This window comes from Ursus arctos, unplaced genomic scaffold, assembly GCF_023065955.2.
Source record: "Ursus arctos isolate Adak ecotype North America unplaced genomic scaffold, UrsArc2.0 scaffold_19, whole genome shotgun sequence".
Taxonomy (NCBI): domain Eukaryota; kingdom Metazoa; phylum Chordata; class Mammalia; order Carnivora; family Ursidae; genus Ursus; species Ursus arctos.
The window spans coordinates 48,895,475-48,916,238 of NW_026622863.1; the positions used below are offsets into that span (position 1 = coordinate 48,895,475).

The 20,764-nt window shown below is 48.8% G+C and overlaps 1 non-coding gene across 1 annotated transcript; it reads left to right on the forward strand.

Moving 5' to 3' along the window:
* The first annotated feature begins 15,267 nt into the window (after positions 1-15,267).
* On the forward strand, positions 15,268-15,340 carry TRNAK-UUU (transfer RNA lysine (anticodon UUU)). Its single transcript has one exon. It is a non-coding gene; the product is annotated as a tRNA-Lys (tRNA).
* Positions 15,341-20,764: the final 5,424 nt, after the last annotated feature.

The following is a 20,764-nucleotide window of genomic DNA, read 5'->3' on the forward strand; positions in this document are numbered from 1 at the left end:
TTTTTGGTAGGGTTCTACACCCAACGTGGGGCTTGAACTCCAGACTCTGAGATCCAGAGTTGCATGCCAGCCAGGTAGGTACCCCTATGTTACGTATCTTTTACCACAATTTAAAAATTTTTTTAGTTTTGGAAGAGCGAAGGGACTAGGGCTCAGACAGCCAATTGCCAGACAATGTTGGTGCCACCTTGAGGTCCAAGGTGCTGAAGTTAACGTGAGACCTGGCGCCGTGGTTCCAGATTTTTCTCCAGCTACTCAGCAGAGCAGTTGCAGCCCACAATAGGCAGATAGCTGGGTGTCTTCCCTATGAGACCAATGAATGAGAAGGAGCAAGGGAGTGGAGGGCGGGGGACACAGGCTCTAAGCTGGGTGAAGGCTGAGTGGTCGTGAGGGGGCGGAGTCGGTGCAAAACAGTCAGGTTAATGGAATGGAGGTCCCGGTGAGATTGAAGGAGTTGGGACGTCAGAATAAGTGAGATGGAAAGGTCCAAGTGGAGGCGCTGGTGTGAGCTGCTAGAAGTTGAAATGGTGGAGGAAGCCTGGGGTTGTCAATTGTGACAGGTGTCGTCTACTCTGGCCATAGGAGAGGGGGAGGGGCGAAGGGTGGGTGGAGGGCAAGGTCTTTGGAGGAGAAGTCAAGGCATTGAGGGTCCAGCACACCGGAATAGCCATATCTGTGCATTTTGAAGTGCCCAAGGGGTGCCTGGGTGGCTCAGTCCAATGGGTGTCTGCCTTTGGCTCAGGTCACGATCCCCGTATTGGGCTCCCTGCTCAGCGTGGAGTCTGCTTCTCCCTCTCCCTCTCCCCCTGCTCATGCTCTCTCTCAAATAAATAAATAAATAAATAAATAATACATAAATAAATAAATACATAAATAAATAAATAAAAATCTTTTTAAAAAATCCCTGAGAGTTAGGACAGGAAGAGCGACAGAAGCCAGAGGGCTAAGGGCCAGGGAGCTGGGGGGTCTGCCGTTGACCACAACCAGCCAACAGAGCCGGTGTTACAGTGTGATTTGTGAGACTCAACACGGAGAGCTTAGCCCTTTCCTGGGCTGCTGTTTTTATTCCATATTACTCTAATTCCACCCAAAGGGCATCTGGCTGGAACAGACCTTGCCATCCTGAGGACATCCTGTCGTCATGGCAACCATATCTCCATCACTTTGACCCAGGGGGTGGGACCTGAATCCATCTCCATGGAAACAGCCAGGCTCACGTTCTGGAGGGAGAGTGTCATCATCTGTAAGACCTTTACCTGCCTGGGATCCCCTCTCTTACCAGCCTCGCTCCCTCCTCTAGGAAGCCTTCCAGGATTGCTCCAGATCTTTCCCCCCCTTCCCCAATCTGTCCTTTACCTTGGATCCCTGGTCTGGGGAGAGGACAAGGAAGCCATGGGGGGTGGAGTGGAAGTAGGGGAGTCTGAGGTCATCAGAAAAATCATTCATAATATTCGCTCCCTCAACAAATATTTATGGAGGGCCCACTGTGTGCCCAGAACTGCACTAGCACCAGGGACATGGTGGTAAATAAAATGGAATCCCAGTCCTCCTGGAGCAGACATGCTAGTAGCAGGAGGGAGCAGATAACGAATAGACTGGCAGAACGTATAGATCAGATCTGCTGTCCAACAGAAGCAGAATGGGAGCCCCATAGGTCATTTTTACTTTTCTAGTAGCCACATTAAAAAAATAATAGGGGCGCCTGGGTGGCGCAGTCGTTAAGCGTCTGCCTTCGGCTCCGGGCGTGATCCCGGCGTTCTGGGATCGAGCCCCACATCAGGCTCCTCCGCTGGGAGCCTGCTTCTTCCTCTCCCACTCCCCCTGCTTGTGTTCCCTCTCTCGCTGGCTGTCTCTCTCTGTGTCAAATAAATAAATAACATCTTTTAAAAATAATAATAATAAAAATTAAAAAAATTAAAAAAATAATAAACAGGCAAAATTTACTTTCATAATATACTTTATTACTAAGGTAATTCAGGTAGGCAGAATAATGGCTCCCAGAGATGCCCACATCCTATTCTCTGGACCTGTGAATGTGTTAACTTTCATAGCAAGAGAGTCTGCAGATGTGACTACACTAAGCTGGAGATGGGAAGATTACCATGGATCAGCTGGGGGAGGGGGTCTGCTGTAATCATGGGTCCTAATAAGGGAAAGGGGAAGGCAGGAGAAGCAGAGACAGAGGGAGATGTGATGACGTCAGCAGAGGTCGGAGTGAGGCAAAGGGGGTCAAAACCAAGGAATGTGGGCAGCTTCTAGAAGCTGGAAGAAGCAAGGGAAGAGATTCATCTCTAGAGCGTCCAGAAAGAACGTGGCTTGATTTTAGCCCTATAAGACTCGTTTCAGACCTCTGGAATTGTAAGATAACAAATTTGTCCTCTATTGAGCCACTGAGCTGGTGAGAATTTGTTACAACAGCAATAAGGAGCTAAGACACCCATACATCCAAAATATCACTCAACATGTATTCAGCATAAAAATTACGGCGATATTTTGCATTCTCCTTTTTTTTTCGTATCATGTCTTCACAGTCCAATGTGTACTTGGTACTTACAGCACATGTAAAGTTGGATTTCTTTTTTTTAAAGATTTTATTTATTTATTTGGCAGAGAGAGAGAGAGAGCACAAGCAGGAGGAGCAGCAAGGAAAGGGAGAAGCAGGCTTCCGCTGAGCAGAGAGTCCAATGTGGGGCTCGATCCCAGGACCCTGGGATCATGACCCGAGCCGAAGGCAGACGCTTTACCAGCTGAGCCACCCAGGTGCCCCCATAGACCCTGTTTTATAGACGCGCAAACCAAGGCTCAAAAAGATAAAGTTGTTTAGCCAAGTTCATTCGTTATGGTTCAATGTCTTTTTAGTGGGGTTTCATGTTGGAATTGGATCAGACGATTCGATTCTGAAGTTCTTATACACAGGGAGGCGTCTGAGAGGGATCATTATTAAAGAAAGGAATGAGGGCTGACTGGATTTACCAGATATTAAAAGCAGCTACAAAGCTACGATACTCAAAGCAGTGGGGTTCCAGCAAAGGAATGGACAAGATGGGGAAGCAGAACGGAGTGGTCACAAATGAACCCCAGCTATGTAGGAATTTAACCAATGACGAAGGTGATGTCTCAGTTCAGGCAGAAAATAAGGGTTTAACAAACCGTGTTGACACACGGGTGAGATGAATTGTGCCTCTGCTGCACATGGTAATTTTTTTTAAAATATTTTATTTATTTATTTGAGAGAGAAAGAGAGCTCACGTGGGGGCATTGGCGGGAGGACCAGAGGGAGAGGGACAGGCAGACTATGCGCTGAGCGCAGAGCCGGACCCGGGGCTCGCTCTCCCAATCCTGAGATCATGACCTGAGTTGAAATCAAGAGTCAGACCCTTCACCGGCTGAGCCAGCCAGGCGCCCCTGTTGCACACGATATTAAAAGATTGGTTCTAGGGGCGCATGGGTGGCTCAGTCGTTAAGCGTCTGCCTTCGGCTCAGGGCGTGATCCCTGCGTTATGGGATCGAGCCCCACATCAGGCTCCTATGCTATGAGCCTGCTTCTTCCTCTCCCACTCCCCTGCTTGTGTTCCCTCTCTCGCTGGCTGTCTCTATCTCTGTCAAATAAACAAATAAAATCTTAAAAAAAAAAAGATTGGTTCCAGAAAGATCGAAGATGTAAATGTAAAAAATGCAACAGTAGAACCATACAAGAAAATACGGGTTCCAACTCTCAAGAAGGGGGGTACTTTTTAAGATGGGAAAGCCAGAATTTTTTTTTAAGATTTTATTTATTTATTTATTTATTTATTTATTTATTTATTTATTTGACAGAGAGAGAGAGAGCACAAGCAGGGGGAGTGGCAGGCAGAGGGAGAAGTAGGCCCCCTGCTGAACAGGGAGCCCCATGTGGGACTCAATCCCAGGACTCTGGGATCATGACCTGAGCCGAAGGCAGATACTTAACGAACTGAGCCACTCAGGCACCCAGAAAAAGCCAGAAAATAAAAGAAAAGACAGACATATTTGACCACATTAAAACCAAAAACATTTGTGTGGCAAGGAAATGAGAAAACATAAACAAGGCCTGTAGGCAGATGACAAATGGGGAGTCATTACTTGCAACGCAGGCAACATATAAAGGTTTAACATATGTAATGAGCTCCCGTAAACCAATAAGGCAAACACTCCAGAAGAAACATGGACAAAGTGTTTGAATAGATAATTTGCAGAGCAGTAAAATGAACCAGCTAATACATATATGAAAAGAAATGAAAAGTCTCCTCCGCATGGAGACTTTCCTTTACACCCCTAAATGGTACAAATTTCAGAGAGGCATACATATACTGCTGGGTGGGGTCTATGGGAAAGGGTACGTTCATCTGTCACTGATGGCAATGAGAATTGTTACAGCCTTTTTGAAAGGGAATCTGGCAACATCTATCACAATCTATAATCTACGTCCATTAAAAGAAATGCGTCTTTGTCCTTGACTCAGCAACCCTACTGCTGGGAATATAGAAATCGAATCTTCAGAGTGAGCCAAAGGCACGGGTGGATAGGTTCTCACTGCAGGACTGGGTAGCAAGAAGCTGGGAATCAAAGACAAAAAACTATCTCTGGGTTGAAAAAATGATGACTCACCTACTTCGTGAACTCTTTTCTTTTTTAAGATTTTATTTATATATTTATTTGAGACAGAGCGAGAGAGCGTGAGAGCGCATGCGTGTGCCCCCAAGGTGGGGGGGTGCAGGAGGGAAGGAGAGGGAGAGAGAATCTCCAGCAGACTCCACGCTGAGCACAAAGCCCCCCGGGGGGCTCAATCTCACGACCTGGAGATCATGACCCCAAGATCACGACCGGAGCTGAAACCAAGTGTCAGAGGCTTAACTGACCGAGCCACCCAGGTGCCCCAACTTTGTAAACTCTTCATGCAGCCATTCCAGAAGGCAAGCCTGAATCCATTCTGGTGGGCTTCCTCCAGGGGTCCTCAACTTCAGCTGTGTGGGAGTATCTCCTAGGAGTGTTTAAAAATTCCCATCTTCAGGCCACACCCCAGAGCAGCCAAATCAGAGTCCGTGGAGCCAGGGGATCAGTATTTCGTAAAGCTCCCCGAAGTGATGGCAAGGGGCAGGCAGAGTAGAACCACGGTCTTAGAGGGATTCCCCATGGCCTCAAGTAGAAAAGGAAGATGTAGGGCTGTGAGTATAGTGAACCCAAAGGAAAAACTGCCCGCTATGTATTGGTTTATTTATTTGTTCAGATTTTATTTTAAGTCATCTCTATACCCAATGTGGGGCTCGAACCTACAACTCCGAGATCAAGAGTCACCCATTTCACCACCTGAGCCAGTCAGGCGCCCCTGTAGGGTTTATTAAGCTACATGCCAGGCACTCTTGGAAGCACGTGGGGGCATTGTAATCCTCGTAACAACTCAATGACATGGGACGGTTATTATCCCCATTTTACAGATGGGAAAACTGAGTCACAGAGTAGTTCAGGCACTTGCCCAAAGCCACAGGATATTAAGTGGCAGAGCTGGGATTGGAACCCAAGCCATCTGGCTCTAGAAGCTATGTTGTGCTCTTAGCTGCCAAACTTTATATACATATATCTGTAGTCAAATATATATTCCTATATTCATGTATGCAATAATACTCTGTATATTTCTATAACTCTAGTCTTCCTATATTTTCTATACATAGTATTTACTAAAATACTCTTATATTTGACATATAATATTCTATGTATTTGTATGTACTACTAAAATATAATTTTCCCATATATAATATTCCTATGTCTGTTCTTATAAATACAATACTCCTATGTATTCTTTTTTTAAACCAAATTTTTTGACTTATTTTTTAAAAGATTTTATTTATTTATTTGTCAGAGAGAGAGAGAGCACAAGCAGGGGGAGCGGCAGGCAGAGGGAGAAGTAGGCCCCCTGCCGAACAGGGAGCCCCATGTGGGACTCGATCCAGGACCCCGGGATCATGACCTGAGCTGAAGGCAGACGCTTCACCGACTGAGCCACCCAGGCGTCCCTATTATTTTAAAGTTTTATTTACTTAAGTTATCTCTACACCCAACGTGGAGGATGCGACTCGATCTCAGGGCTGTGGGTTCCAGCCCCACGTGGGGTGCAGAGATGACTTAAAGGATCCAGATGAACTGTCAGATGAAGAGGTACGTAGGGTAAGTTCTGGAAGGATCCCAAGCACAGAAGCTTCTGTCCCTGTGGAACTGGGATCCGGCACCATCCCAGAAGGCAGATGGGTTTACCAAGCCAGAACCCTATCAAATCTTGTCATTTAAGAATTTTTTATAGAGGGGCGCCGGAGCGGCTCAGTGGGTTAGGTGTCTGCCTTCAGCTCAGGTCATGATCCCGGAGCCCTGGGCTCGAGCCCCATGTCGTCACTGGGAAATACAGTGATTGGCAAAACCACCTTGCCCCTTAGGAAAGAGAAGCCTCCAAAACTTAAATTCACCTTCAAGTGAAGCCTCTGGCCATGTTGCAAACGAACTAGAAATCTTTCAGAAGATGTTTCTATGGATCCATAAAGAAGAAACAATTAAAATTTTAGCTAAAAATAAACAAGATCACAGAAAACTTCATTGCTATTTTTTAGAGTTTTTTTTTTTTTTTTAAGTAATCTCTACACCCAACATGGGGCTCGAACTCACAACCCCGAGTTCAAGAGTCAGGCGCTTCCCTGACTGAGCCAGCTAGGCACTCCTATTTTGTTACTATTTTAAACTCTATACAATGCTCCACTAATATTGAAATTACCCATTTCTCCTAGACAATGAAAACGAATTCATAAGTTTAGTCATGAGATTACTGTCGGCTTTCTTTTTCCAAATCCCCAGTATAAAATTTTCAAGTATGTTAATTGTGATTAAAAAGGGAAAGCTGGAGCGCCTGGCTGGCTCAGTTGGTAGAGCATGCGACTCTCTGTCTCGGGGTCATGAGTTCAAGCCTCATGTTGGGCGTGGAGCCTACTTAAAAAATAATAATAATAAAATAAAAAGGGAAAACTGGTGTAAAATTCGCTTAAATTAAAATGGGAAGTGGGGTGCCTGGTTGGCTCAGTCCTTGGAGGGCGAGACTCTTGATCTCAGGGTCGTGAGTTTGAGCCTCACGTGGGGTGTAGAGATTACTTAACAATAAAATCTTTCAAAAAAGAAAAAGAAAATGGAAAAGTAAACTGGGGGAAGAAAAATCGTTCTTACACAGCTTTAGCCTCCAGCAGTTTTCCCCCAACACACACTCACTCACACATGCTCCCCGGAAATGGGGAGTGGGGCTGAAAGTTCCAATCCTCTAACCACTCCATCTTTCTGGTGACCAGCTCCATCCTGAGGCTTTCTAGGGACCCCACACAAAGTCACCCCATTAGCACAAACAAGGGTGATTGAGAGGGACTCCTTATGAAAAGAAAATAACACCCCTATCTCTCAGGAAATCTCAAGGGTTTTAGGAGCCTGTGCCAGGAAAAGGGACTAACACCAAATATACTTCCTTTTTTTTTTTTTTTAAGTTTATTTAAGCAATCTCTACACCCAACATGGGGCTCGAACTCAGGACCCTGAGATCTAGAGCCGCCTGCTCTACTGACTGAGCCAGCCAGGTGCCCCTCCCAACTATATTTATGAGACTATAATACCGTCCCTTGTGGGTAGGGGCAGCTCTGAGTGTGGGCTGGACCCAGGAAGTCACTAGCAAGGAGTAGAATATACCAGAACTAACGGAACATCACTTCTGAGATTAGGTTATAAAAAGATTTCGCCTTCCAACCTGGGTTGTCCCCCTTTCCCTCATCACTCCCTCTGGAGGATTCCAGCTGCCATGTGTTAAAAGATAAACTGAAGCATGTTAAACATTTTAAGAGTTGATCTGAGCAAAACCCAACGCCAAAGGGGCAGCGCCAAGCCAGCAGGAGTTAGGAGTCCCCCCCCCCCCCCCCCAGGGACCCGACCCCGGAAAGACTTTTGTAGAGAAGACCCGGAAGCACAGCAAGGAAATCATTTGATTGGCTGTCGCTGGGCTTCCGCCTTCTTTGGAAAAGCTGGCTGTGATTGGCTGTCCTTCGGTTTCCACGTCTTCGCCTTGAGGCTCAGGTTTGGGTTCGCTCCTCTAGGCTGCTGAGTGTTCGAGCCAGTCCCGTCTACAGGCCTCCTTGTTTGGTGACATTGACACGTGTCACGAAGACCCTCAGGAGAGGGCCAGACGGCCACACAACAGTCACCGAGGAACCGAGGCTTAATCCTTAATCACTGAGTGAGTTTGGAGGCCGATGTTCCAGACCCAGCGGAGTCTTCAAATGATGGGCCCAACAAACAGCTCGACTACAGCTTCATGCCGACCCTAAGTCACAACTTCCCGGCTAGGTCACTCCTGGACTCCTTACCCCCAGAAATTGTGTGAGATAGACGTTTATTATTTTAGGGGCACCTGGGTGCTTCAGTCCGTTAAGCATCCAACTCTTGATATCAGCTCTGGTCTTGATCTCAGGGTTGCAAGTTCGAGCCCCGCATTGGGCTCCCCGCTTGACATGGAGCCTACTTAAATGCTGTTGTTGTTGTTGTTGTTGTTGTTTGTTGTTGTTGTTGTTGTTTTAAATTTGCTAAATTTGGGGATAATTTGTGTACCTCCATAAAAGTTTATTTAGAGAAAAAAAAAACTTTCCATAGCTCCCCAGTACCTCGAGACAAAGCTCATGCCTGTGACTCCCTCTCCCCCCACTCACCCCTCCAGCCCTGCCTCTTCCCACATCCTTTGTGCTTTCTGAAGTACATCGTAGTTAAAAGCCAGACTCAGAGTCAGACCGCCTGGGTGTGATTCCATCTGCGACGGAGTGGGGGGGGGGTTGGGGGGGTTCTGCGCCGTGTGGAGGGAGGTCTCGGTCCTTGCATTCCCCAAATTTACGTGGGGGATCTGCGCTCAGAATGAAGACAGCCAGAAGGGAAGCAGCAAGCACTGAGCGGTTTATTAAAGCGGAAGTACACTGTCAAGGTGGGAGGACGGGCAGGTGCCGCCTGGTGGAACCCGCCCCTAGGTTGTTTTGGGACTGGATATTATCGGGTCTCTCTGCTCTGGGAGGAGCCAGGACGTCATGGGGGGGGCGGGGGGGTGGTTTCTAACGTAAGCTGCTTCCAATCCTTCGGGAAACTCCTCCCACAGGTTGGGAGGCGGAGTTTTTGACCGAACGAGGTGTGTCTCGGAACAGTCCCAGCAGCCTTGCTCCTTGGGGCGGGGCATTACCGCAATGTAAATGTATTATCAGGAGTCTAGGGGTTACCCTGGGGCAACCTTGGAAGAGAGCTCATGTTCTGCACCTGTCGCTAGGGATCTGTAGGCCGCAAGGTCTTGGAAGGCACAAGGTCAGGATGTTGAGCCCTAGGCTTATAATGTGTAGCCTCTTTATCACCGTCCTGGCCTCCAGCTTCTGTCTCTATCATTCCCCTTCAAGGACGTGGGGACTCTGCCTCCCGGCATTCCTTCCACTGGTCCTGTCTAGCTCCTTCTACCTAACAGATCCACTACTGACAGTGGTGTGACCTTGGCGGAGTCATTTGCTTTTCCCCGTGTCTCCTATAAATCAGGCCCTCCTCATAGGGTGATGCGACTGGAAGGTTGCATCATAGGGTGACGGTGAGGAGCGAATAAGGTAGCTCGTGCACAGTGCATAGAAGGCCTGGGACATAGACGCTTTTTTAAGTCTTTGCTATTATTGTTCCCATAATACTCTAGCCACAGAAATATTGTCATTTTCCCAGGGTGGCGCCACTTGCCCTTTTCTTCCTGGCCTTTGCACATTTGCATTCCTCTTCCTGGAACTCCTGCCTTACCCCCTCTTCCTTTTGGCTTGTGTTTATTCATCCTTTTTAGCTCAGATCCCCTCCTCCAGGAAGCCCTCTCTGATTTCTCCCTCCAGGCCAGGTCCAACACCCACTCTGGGATCCCCCAGCCTCCTGGAGTCCCCTCTCCCGGTCCTGACCCAGTCTGGGTCATCTCCATCCAGGCATGGGTCTATCTCCACCCCCGGACCATGAACCCCCATGAAGGCAGGGTGGAAGTATCTTGGTCACTTCGGTGTCCCCAGCACTGCCCAGCACGGGGTAGGGCCACAGCAAGTACTCAGGAAGTGTTTGTTGGAAAAATAAATAAGTCTCCAAAATCAGGGTATGTGGGTATGTGTGTGGTCCAGCGATAACAAAAGCTGTTTTCAGTAGTACAGGACAGTGTGTTATTTTTTATCACCAAAGTACTGATATTTTTGTCCTGTGATATTTTTTTGGTTATGTGCCATTAGAATAATTTGGATCATTTCTCCTTAGCTTGCACCCAAAGAGTTGCAGGCTACTTAATAATTTCATATGGAACTAGGCTCACTCATTCAGAAAGCTTTCTGACCACATCCCTCACTGCTGAAAACCTTACAGGTAAATAGTGGCTCCTCTCCTGGCTCACGGAGGGGGGGGGGTGAGCATTGCTTCCTCTATTAAAAAAAAATTTGGGGGCGCCTGGGTGGCACAGCGGTTGGGCGTCTGCCTTCGGCTCAGGGCGTGATCCCAGCGTTATGGGATCGAGCCCCACATCAGGCTCCTCTGCTGGGAGCCTGCTTCTTCCTCTCCCACTCCCCCTGCTTGTGTTCCCTCTTTCGCTGGCTGTCTCTCTGTCAAATAAATAAATAAAATCTTTATTTATTTATTTGAGAGAGCGCATGAGAGGGGAGGCAGAGGGAGAGGCAGAAGCAGACTCCTGCTGAGCAGGGAGCCTGACAAGGGGCTCGATCCCAGGATCCCAGGACCCCAGGACCATGACCTGAGCCAAAAGGCAGACAGTTAATCAACTGAACCACCAGGTGCCCCCCCCCCATTTTTAAAATTAAACTTTTTATCCTGAGATAATTATAGAAGCACATTGCAATTTTAAGAAGTAATACAGAAAGATCCTGTGTGCCTTTTACCCAGTTTCCTCCGGTGGGAACGTGTTTTAAAACTGTAGTACAGCCGAGTCTCTTCATTCGCGCAGTGATGTTCTATAAAGTTGCCGCAAATGCTGAGTTAGCGAATACTGAACCACCTCTTCTGGGGGGCGGGGGGAGGGAGGGAAGTACAGGGTTAGGTTCTGGCAGCTTCTGGTTACAACATGTTCATGAAACCATTAATATGTAACTTTGTTTCATGCGTGTTTCTTGCTAAAAACCCCTTACGTAATATCCGTTGTTGATTCCCTCACGTTGAACCCAGGCCAACAGCTCTATAGGAGCCTGAGCCAAGCTCATCTCCCACATGTAAAAATCTTACCAATTTTCTGCCCAAGCATATCCCAGCCTCCTTGCGCGTAGGGACTCTGGACAGCACTTAAGCACTAGGTTTGGGGGCTATTTTAAACAGCAAAATCGCCAACAAAAAGCACAAAAATGTGAAAAATGTGGCATTAAGTAGACCGTGAAAAGGACACTTGTTTACAGCGTGGGAGCTGCAAGGAGAAGGCAGAGCTTTGCCCTGTTCAACCTCAGCTGGGAATGTGTGCGTCAGGCGACTCGAGTGTTCTGTTGTTCGGTGCATGTCTGGGAATGACCGAGAAAGGGCCGCCAGTATGGACCTTGGGGGTTTTTCCATATTTACATTCACAAACACGAAATCCACAAGGAATGAGGACCGAAGATCCAGTATCACAACAGGACACCAACACCCAACAGAGTCAAGATACAGAACGTTTCATCACAAGGGTGACGCCCCCACACCTGGGGCAGCCAGTCCATGTTCTCTGTGCTCACCCCCTTCTGAGCCCCTGGTGACCACTGATCTGTTCTACGTTTCTAGAATTTCGTCACGTTATATAAATGCAATCACATGACATGTAACTTGGGAGATAAAAGTGTACAAGTCGGTGGCTTTTGATATATAAATGCAATCACATGACATGTAACTTGGGAGATAAAAGTGTACAAGTCGGTGGCTTTTGATATATACAGAGTGTGCAACCATCAATTTTGGGGGTGATGAAATCGTTCTGAAAGAAAGTCCGCACCCCTTAGCCATCACTCCCCAATCTCTCCATCCTTCCCAGGCCCTGGCAACCGCTACTCTACTTTCTGTCTTTATATTTTTGCTTCTTCTGCAGTTTTTGTACAAATGGAGTCATACACTCTGTGGCTTCCGTGTCGGGCTTCTTTGACTCGGCGAAACGTTTTCAAGGCTCGGCCACGCTGTGAGCACGGATGACGGCTCCACTCCTTCTTATGGCTGAAGACCATTCCACTGTGTGGCTGGACCACATTTCGTTTATCTGTTCATCTGCGGACTGGATCCGTTCTAAGTGCCTGACCCGTATCAACTCATGCAAACCTCCCAACAGCTTTTTGAAGTAGGGACTGTTGTTAGCGCCCCCATTTGACAGATGAATAAACTGAGACCCTCTCTGGAGGCTGCACGGCGTGGGGGGAGCGGGGAAGCTAGATTCCAAACCAGGGCCGTTTGGCTTCAGTGGTCACGACTCTAAGAAATCCCGCAGAGCGGGTCAGCCCTGAGGAGGTCGCGGTGTCACCTCCAGAGGTCGACAAGGCTGTGATTTTATGACTTTTAGTGTGTGAAGATCCGGCAATTCTAAGGCTGCTGGGATACCAAGGGACATGCAGCTGCACGGTGTGACACCTGGGATTTGCTTCAAAATAAATGCAGGTGTGTGCACGGGGTGGGGCATGAGGGCACAGGGCGAGCCAACAAGCTGATAAGGAAAAACAAGCAAGAACACCTGGAATGAGGATGTTCAGTCTTTTGGCTCAGCCTCTGACACCCGCTCGCCTCGCCTCGCCGGCAGCTAAACATAAAAGGATGGCCCTGACCCCAGGCAGGCTCTGATCCCCGATCTGCCACTTCCTGGCAGTGTGCCCCGCCTAAGCGACTTCATCTTTGCGAGTCTCATGGCCCTCACCTGCCCCAAGGGGAGACAATCCGGACCCCGCCGGAGAACCTGCACGGCCAGGGCTGAGTACAGAGCCTGCCCGGCAGCGAGAACTCAATAGACAGGAGCTGGATGGCTTTCGGAGGTGACGTTCTCCCTCTGCGCCTCAGTCTTCTCATCTGTAAAATGGGAGAGAAAGAGTCCCTACCTTTTAGAGCTGTGGAGAGGATTCATTTGTGCATTCGTGGAATATTTCTTGAGCAACTACTCTGTAGACATGGGAATACAGCAGTGACCAAGGCAGCTCTCCTTGCCCTATGGAGCTGACACTCTAGTCTCAAGGGACACACACACACACACACACACACACAATGTCTCATTGGGTGATAAATAAATGCACTGGAAAGAAATCAAGAAATAAAACATGTTATGAGACAGGTGGTGATATGGTATATGAAGAGAAGGATAACTTTTTTTTTTTTAAAGTAGGCTTCATGCCCAATGTATGGCTTGAACTCACAACCCCGAGATCAAGAGTTGCATGCTCTACTAACTGAGCCAGCCAGGCGACCCAAGGACAACTATTTTCTATGGTGAGGTCAAGACGCCCCGACTGAGAACGTGACATCTGAGCAGAGACCTGAAAGAGGTAAGAGAATGAGCCACGCAAATATCTGGGGGAAGAGTGTCCCAGGCAGGCAGGACAAGTGCAAAGGCCCTGGGGCAGGACGGTGCCTCATCGGGTCAAGGAACAGCAAAGAGGCCAGTGTGCATGGAACAGAGTGAGCAGGGGAGAGAGGGTGGAGGGGGGAAGAAAGAGAGGGGACAGGGGTGTCGTGAGTCCACAGGAGGGATCCAAAGAGGGAAAAGACATTGCGCGCTTACTGTGAATGGATTCTGCTGCCACGTGAGGAACTTTCTGTTGGGGACTAGGGCAGGGCAGCAGCAGCAAGAAAGTACTCGCAATGGCTAAGGGGGGGAGATGATGGTGCTGGAACCAGGGTGGTAGCTGTGGGGGTCAGACTTTGGATACATTCCGAAGGTCAAGCCAACAGGATTTCCTGCTGCCTGGGATGTGGGACGCGAGAAGCCGAGATAAGTCATGAATCCCTTCGAAGTTTCCAGCTTGCATGCCTGGAAGGATGGTGGTTTCTATGCTGCTCAAGGAAACAGGCTACTGGAAGCACTTAGATTCTAGCTGGATGCCGGAAGTGGCTGGCCTGTGCTCTGCCAGTTACAGAGACGTCGTCGGCCAAGTGCAGGCATCACAGGGAAGGAAAGGCAAGGCTGACCCACTCTGGCTAACCTTGACAAGACTCAGGCAGGTGTTGGGCACAGAGTCAGCCTTGCTTCCACCCCACGTTTTCCCTCTGGGCTGGGCCAGCCTCTCCGGGAGGTCAGAAGGAATTTCTTAGGTCAGAAGGAATTTCTCCCATCTTTACCTTGAACTCATTCTCAACCAGGTTAATGAAGCTCCCACACCCTTCTGCTGGGCCTGTCTTCGCTCACATGGCTAATAACTACAGACAGGCCACCTCTCAGATATTCCCTGTATGGTGCGAGGCAGAGATGTCCCACCCCATGTGCACAACCTGCCTCCTTTCCCCATCTTCGGGACTTCTGGAACCATTTTCCCCTCCCTCTTCTGCCCACTGTTTTCATTCAGTTGTCTCATTCTTATTGATTGGTAAGAGTTCTTTACATATTATGGACACGAATCCCTCTGTCAGTTACCTGTGTTGCAAATACCTTCTCACAGCTCGTGGCTCCTCTTTTCATTTTGTTTATAGTGTCTTCTGATGGCCAGAGGTTTTACTTCCAATGCAGTCTTTTCTAGATAGCCCCATGTGGATAACCCACATCCTTCCCCCTTGATCCGAAAGGCAGCTACTTCTCTGTCTCCTATGAAATCTCCATGAACGTATGGGTCTGTTCTGGGCTGTCTGTTCTTTCCTGTTCATCTGCTTGTCTCATCTTCCACAGATACCATGGTGGGTATCTCTTAGTGGGCTGAGGCTGAATAATGACGGACTTGATTTCTGGTTAAGCAAGCCCTTCCGTACGCCTCAAAATGATCTTGCCTTTTCTTGTGGCTTTGTTTTCCCCCATGGTTGAGTTTCCTGGGGCTGTTTTAAGAAAGGCCCACAGAGGGGCGCCTGGGTGGCTCAGTTGGTTAAGCAGCTGACTCTTGGTTTTGGTTCCTGTCATGGTCTCAGGGTCATGAGACGGAACCCACTTTGGGCTCCTCTGCTTGGGACTCTCTCTCCCTCTACCCCTCCCCTCTGCTCTCTCTCAAATAGATAAATAAATAAATACAATCTTGAAGAAAGAGAAGGAGAAGGGGAAGAAGATGATGATCTAGGGGCGTCTGGCTGGCTCAATCAGTAGAGCGTGGGACTTTTGATCTCAGGGTCGTGAGTTCAAGCCCCACATTGGACGCAGAGCCTACTTAAAAATAAAGAAATAAATACGGTTTAAAACAAAGAGAAAAATCAGAAGATCTAGCCCTGCTGGGCCTATGTGTCCACGTGGCAACCACCAGCCGAAGTGGAGAAATGGCAGGTGGCTACCCTGGCTTCCCAGCTGTTCCCAGGAATGGGCCACCGCCTCCTGGTGGGCCCGGATTTTCCCCCCAACACACACCCACTTTCCTGTGCCTTCAGCTGTCTCCTTGTCTATTGTGTTATCCCATCTGCATCAAACATGCTGTGACACTGTCCCTTTTCTTTCTTTCTTTTTTTTTTTTTAAAGATTTTATTTATTTATTTATTTATTTGACAGAGACAGAGACAGCCAGTGAGGAGGGAACACAAGCAGGGGGAGTGGGAGAGGAAGAAGCAGGCTCATAGCAGAGGAGCCTGATGTGGGGCTCGATCCCACAACTCCGGGATCACACCCTGAGCTGAAGGCACACGCTTAACCGCTGTGCCACCCAGGCACCCCCTCTTTTTTTTTTTTTTTTAAAGTAGGCTCCACGCCCAGCCAACTCGGGGCTCAAACTCATGACCCTGAGGTCAAGACCTGAGCTGACATCAAGAGTCGGACGCTTCACCGACTGGGCCACCCAGGCGCCTGTCCATTTTAAAAACAATCCTCAGCTCCTGATCTCACATCCCCCTCCAGCCCCTGCACTGTTCTCTTTCATAGCTTCCTCCAAGGAGTTTCTAGGGGCTCGTGCCCTCATCCTCTTTCACAGGCTCTCCAGAAACCACTTCTGATGGGTCTGTGGAACAGACTTCACCCTCACCCCTCCACCGGCCCTGCTCTCTTCGCTACTGACCCCACTTTACCAAATCCAGCGGCCAATTCTCTGCTCTTCTCCGATGTGACCACTTGGAAGCCTTTTCTTTTCCTTCCTTTATTTTTTCTTTTTTTTCCTTTTCTTTTTTCCCTTCCCCTCCTCTTCTCTTCCCTCTTCTCTCCTCTCCTCTCCCCTTACCTTCTCTTCTCTTCTTCTCTCTCCTCTTCTCTTCCCTCCTCTTCTCTTCTCTTCCCTTCCCTCCTCTTCCCTTCTCTTCTCTATTTAAAGATTTTATTTTTCAGTAATCTCTACACCCAACATAGGGCTCGAACTCACAACTCCAAGAGCAAGAATCGCATGCTGTCACTATTGAGCCAGCTGCTCACCCCTCTTTTTTTTCTTTTAAAAATCGGGGTATATTCACATACCCTAAAAGTCACCTTTTTAAGGTGCGCAATTCAGTCATTTTTCATCTATACACGAGATTGTATGACTACCATCACCACCTAGCTCCAGAACATTTCCATCACCCCCCAAAAAGGAAACTCCCTATGCACTGAGCAGTGACTCCTGTCCCCGCCCTCCCAGCCCCTGGCACCACTAGTCTGCTTTCCACCTCTGTGCACCTGCCTATTCTGGACATTTCATATGCATGGGATCCTACGCTATGGGGTCTTCTATGTCTGGCTTCCCTCGCTCAGCGTGTTTTCGGGGTTCACCCATGTAGTAGTGTGTGTCCAGATTTCTTTCTTCTCTAGGGCTGAATAACGTTGCATTGTATGGATACGTGTTTGGTTGTCTGTTCATCAGCTGGCCAACATTTGGGCTTCAAGAGTACCCCTTTTTTTTTTTCCAGGAGCATTTTTTAAAGTCAGATTATTGAGGTAGAATTTGCATACATTAAAATTCATCCTTTTGGGGGTGCCTGGGTGGCTCAGTCGGTTGGGTATCTGCCTTCAGCTCAGGTCATGATCCCAGAGCCCTGGGTCCGGCTCCCTGCTCAGCAGGAAGTCTGCTTCTCCTTGCCCCCCCCCCCACTCATGCTCTCTCTCTCTCAGATAAATAAATAAAATCTTTTTTTTAAGATTTTATTTATTTATGTGACAGAGAGACAGCCAGCGAGAGAGGGAACACAGCAGGGGGAGTGGGAGAGGAAGAAGCAGGCTCCCAGCGGAGGAGCCCCATGTGGGACTCAATCCCGGAACGCCAGGATCACGCCCTGAGCCGAAGGCAGACGCTTAACGACTGTGCTACCCAGGCGCCCCATAAATAAAATCTTTATTTTTTTATTTTTTATTTTTTTATAATGATTTTTTATTATATTATGTTAGTCACCATACAGTACATCCCCGGTTTCGATGTAAGTAATAAAGTCTTTAAACAAACAAACCAACAAACCAAACACCACTACAAATAGCCATGTGAGGGCTTTTCCCCCCATTTGCAACTGCGAGGTAAATTTCATTCATTTATTTATTTTATAACCGCTTTATCGAGATAGAATTCACGTCCTCATTCCATTCACCTATTTACAGCGTACAATTCGATGATTTTTAGTATCTTCATAGAGATGTGCGACTACACCACCACTGACTTTAGAACACTTTCCTCACCCCAGAAAGACGCCCTGAACCCTTTAGCGATCAACCCCCAACTTCCGCTCCCCTGATCCCTAGTCAAGCGCTTATCTACTTTCTGTCCGTATGGATTGGTCTATTCTGGAAATCTCATATAAGTGGAATCCTACAATACATGGTCTAGGACAATACACGGACTAGGTTTTTTTCCCTCGGCATAGTGTTTTCCAGGTTTGGCCATATGATAGCGTGGTTCAGTGCTCCGTTCTTTTTCCATGGCTGAAGAATATTCCCTTGTGTGGCGAGAGCATATACCTTATTTTACCTTAGGTACCCATTCCTCAGTGGGTGGGCGCCTGAGTGGTCTCTGCCCTTTGGCTATTAGGAATAAGGCTGCCATGAACATTCACATCCACGGTTTGGTGCGAACATAGATTTTCACATCTCTTGGGCTCCCGTAGAGATCTGGTCCATAAATATTCTTTCTCTTGGGCAAACAAGTAGGCGTGGGATTGCTGAGTCATAAGGTCAGTGTAATGTTTAACTTTGAAGAACCTGGCCGCCTGTTTTCCAGAAAAGCTACACCATTTCGCGTTCCCACCAGCAAAGCATGGAGTTGCCAGCGCTCTGAGGGCTCGCGGGCATTAGGTGTTTCTCAATGGGCCATCCCAGGGCTCGCTTGGGCAGCACACATACTGGAAGTGGAAGGATCCAGAGGTTAGCACGGCCCCCCGCGCAAGGATGACACATCGGGGAGCCATTCTGATCGGGGTGTAGTGATCTGAGCGGCACCCTCCTCATGAGCCCCCTTTTCCCCTTGATTGAATCAGGCTGTGCTGGATGGCTTTCCTTCTTTCTTGCTGGCCGTTCCTTCTCTGTTAAGCTTCAATTTCTCCTTTCCTCCCCCGCCCTCAGTCTGGAAATCGCTTCTCTCTCTTCATGCCTACCCCCTTGGTGACCTCAGAGACCTTCTGGCAGTAAATACGGTCAGGGTTCCAGCGATTTTCAGATGTCCATCTCCAGCCTGGACCTCTCTCCTGAGCTCCAGACCCACGTAACCACGGCCACCTCAGTGGAGACCCAAGAGCGCAGACTTGACATATTCTTTCCACTGCCTCTGCGCTCCTGGAAAAGGAGATTCCAGTGGTCGTAGGTGCTCAGGCTGTAATATCGGAGCGTTCCTTGATTTCTCTCCCAGCCTGCATCAGATTGTCAGCAAATCCTGATTCCACCTTCGAAACGTGCCCAGAAGCCGCTCATGCCTCCTTCCTTCCGTTGCCTTGCCCCCCTTGGCCCATGCCAGCGTCCTCTCTCGCCTAGACTCTCATAGTCACCTCCCTGGCTTCTCGGCTCCCACCCTTAACTTCTTGAAATAAGATTTAGCAGCCTACCGTCTCTCCTTGGCTCAGGACATTCTCGTGCCAGGCGTATGGTATGATTCTATTTCTGTGGAATGGCCAGAACAGGCAAATTCACAGAGACAGAAAGAGGCTGGTCGATTTCCTAGAGCTGGAGAAAGGTGACGGGGGGGTTGAGGGGTGATAGCTAAGTGTACTGGTTGCTTTTTGGGGTGACGAAAATATTCTAAAATTGATAGTGGTGACAGTAACACAAGCCTGTGAATATACTGAAAACTGCTGAATTGTACATTATAAGAGGGTGAATAGTATGGTATGTGAGTTTTATCTCAGTGAAGATGTTACCACCCTCCCGCCAAACCCCCCAACAAAAACTCCCTCCTGTGGCTCTCATCTCACCCAGAATAAACCCAGTGTCCCCACCACAGCGGGTCTGGCTCGCTGCCATCTGCCTCCCCTCTCCCCCACCGGCCACAATCCCTCTATTTTCTGAACACATCACCTCCACTCTCCCTTTCGCCCACTCTGTTCCTGCCATGCTGGCCTCCTTGCATGTTCTGCCTCAGGGCCTTTGCACCTGCTATTCCCACTGCTTGGAAGAGTCTTCCCCTCAAATCTCCCATGGTTCATTCCTTCACCCCTTTCACCCTCAGCTCAGGGTCACCTCCCCCAGAGAGGCTTCCCTGACCATCATCGAGAACAGCAGAGCCATCTGCCAGCCTTCTCTGCCCCCTCGCTGTTTCACTTGCCTCCACAGCACGTCTGACTTTGTGACATACCAGCTATTGACTTGCTTAATTTCGCATTGCCCCATCACCCTCGGGAGACCTGTCCTGCTCACTGTGGTACCCCCCCCCCTCGCAGGGCTAACAGTGACTGGCACACAGCAGGTACCCAAGAAACATTTGTCGGATACACAGAACGCTCCCCGCATCCTCCCCTCTCTGAGCCTCGGGTCTGCGTGTTCAAAGGCCTCCTGACCGCCTTTCCTGGATGACCCGCGGTATCTCAGACTCACTCTAGTGACTGAGGGTGGCGCCCTCCCAAAACATGTCCACCTCCTGGAGCCCGTGAACGTGACCCTATTTGGAAAAAGGCTCTTTGCGGATGTAATTATGTTAAAGGACCTGGAGATGAGATCATGTAGGTCATGCTGGCGGACCCTATGTCCAGTGACAAGTGCAGCAATAAGAGAAAGGAGAGGAGGAGGTACAGGCCCAGAGCCAAGAGCCTGGGAAGATGGAGGCAGAGACTGGGGGGCGGGGGTCTCAGCCAGGGGATGTCAGGAGGGAAGAGGCAAGGAAGGATCCTCCGTTAGAGTGCTGGGCGGGAGCTCGGCCCTGCTGACGCCTTGATTTCAGGCTTCTGGCCCTCAGGACAGTGAGGGGCTCGAGTTCTCATTTCATGCCACCCACTTTGTGACCACGTGTCACAGCAGCTGCAGGAAACTCACACTCGCCACGTCCTGATAACCGCAGCACATTCCCGTGACCGGCTCCCACCCCCTCACCCCTCCACTGGTGGTCAGTGGCCAATCCCTGTCTGTTCGAGCTATAACCCGTTGCAGGAGCAGTGAGGATCGCATACAGTGCTGTAATGGTTGTACCCATAAAGCCATTCACCTCTGCAAGCCCGATTCCCACGTCTAAAATAATCACCAGCAAAGCGAGTGCTTGCTGGCCACTGC